Below are 2,152 nucleotides of genomic sequence, written 5' to 3' on the forward strand. Positions count from 1 at the left end.
AGGGAAAGGTGGGACAGAGCCCTAAATCAGAAAACACCAGGCTGACGTGTTGGAGCAAGACCAATAGAACCCCAAGACTAAGGCCCCAGTCACGGTTCACGTCTGGAACTGAACTTAACCCTGCGTTAGAATCATCAGCCAGCTAAGCCCAAAGGGGCAGCTTTAACACTCAAGGACAAAGCACGGGAAAGAAGGAAAGATGGAAACACAGGAACAAGTGATGCTACATTGAAGGCCTGGCAATGGATGAATGTAAAAGAGGTGAGATGCTCTGTACACCTTCACCTAATTCACAGTACCAAGAATAATGAAACCTTATATACAGATGTTCCCAGCAGCCAGAAGCCACCTAAATGTCCATCAACAGGCGAAGGGATGACAATCAGGGTGCATCTGTAAACAGAACAGTCAGCCACAAAAGGGACTGAAACACTGACTGATGCTGTAGCATCGAGACCCTTGGCGACGTCATGCTAAGCCACAGAAGCCAGACAGGCAGTCACAGATGGTAGTGTCCCATGGATAGGACAAATCTAGCAGCAAGGTTAGGGGTCACCAGTCGGTACAAGTTCCCTTTGAGGGGATGAAAATGTTTCCTGGAGCAGAGCTGGTTGTCTGACGTCGTGGATGGATGAAGTGCACTTCCCGGGGAGCGGGTGTTTTCAAAAGCGGCCACAAGTGTTGGTGGGGCCGCGCTGGGTCTTCGTACCCGTCCCAGGTATGGTGTGTCTCTACCCTGGTTGTTCAATGCCTTTCACATAGCAGGGGCCACTCAATGGCGTGCCAGGGCAGCGTGTGTATGCACACGTGCACATGCGCAAACATACACACACGCGCACACGGCATCCAACAGATGAGGTATATGAACAACCCCCAGCTCCCTCTCTAGGGGCACGAAGTTGCATTCAAAGACTTGCAGAGAAAGCAGCAGCTCGAAGGCAGCCTGGGGGCCTCGGAACAAAGGCCCAGGGATCTGCTTCCCAAAGGTGGCCGGCTTAGACACCCCTGGGACAGGTCTACTCTGCACCCGTGCAATCACTGTGGGAAACTCCTGTGACCATTTGGGAAACCTTGGACAGGGGGAGAAAGCCCCCTTTCTCCCATGGGGCGGTTAATGGTTTCAAACTGCTGACCTTGGAGTTAGCTGCCAATACTGAATCACTGTGCTGCCAGGGCACCTTTAAGAGCTCTGAATGTGACTTAACTGCATGCTCATCTGCCTAACCCTGCAGACAGGACCACATGCATCAGATGGTATGTTCATCGTCCAACCCTTATATTATTTTTCAAAAATCTTCCTGCGCCTCACAATCTTATTTCTTTAAAAAGATTTAGGAGGGGGAAAAGATCTGGTTTCTTTCAGCACCTTGGCTGGGTCTCCTTGCAATTCACTCACATTCAGATGAGAAACAGACGGCTCATTGTAAACAGCTGAGTAATAGAAGGCGGTAACTTTCATAGGATCCAAAATGCAAATCAGAATTTCAGCCATCTCAATTTACTCCTAAGAGCGCTGGAGCCCAAATAATCAGAGATGTTTTAACATCCCAAGCTCCCAAGGAGAGGCCAAAGCCACAGCCAGACGATGCCCGAGTGTGAGAGTGAGTGTGAGGACGCCCTTACCGCCAGCTCAGCACCAACAGAAACCTTCTCATTAGCAACAGGGACGGCCTTGTCCAGAGAACTTTCCATAGGCCGTGCTGTGGACAGCGAGGGACGACCCATCCTGCGCTTTTGTAGGGGCTCCAAGCAATGTGATAACAGGATGTACTTTTTGATAGCCAGACCCAGACCAGCACTTCCGTGTAAGGCTACCCAGGCAGGACAAAAGAATCCTTTCCATCCCTGGAGATAAGGCCGCTCTGTGTGTGTGTGTGTTGGGAACAATTGAGCGGGGATAAGCCCTTTTGATAAATGAATGCTAGTCTGTGTTGGTAAGACTATCCCCAAATCCCCACCCCATGGTGGCAGGACAAAAGACTCCTTTCCATCCCTGGAGATAAGGCCGCTCTGTGTGTGTGTGTGTGTGTGTGTGTGTGTGTGTGTGTCTGTGTGTGGTTGGGAACAATAGAGCCGGGGATGCCAAGGGAGACGGGCAGCCCGCGCTGTGTTTACAATGCAGATAGATGTTTTGAAGTCCTTGGACTGAAGC

Source organism: Echinops telfairi, unplaced genomic scaffold, assembly GCF_000313985.2.
Source record: "Echinops telfairi isolate 266 unplaced genomic scaffold, ASM31398v2 ScPeMD7_5;HRSCAF=22, whole genome shotgun sequence".
Classification (NCBI taxonomy): Eukaryota; Metazoa; Chordata; class Mammalia; order Afrosoricida; family Tenrecidae; genus Echinops; species Echinops telfairi.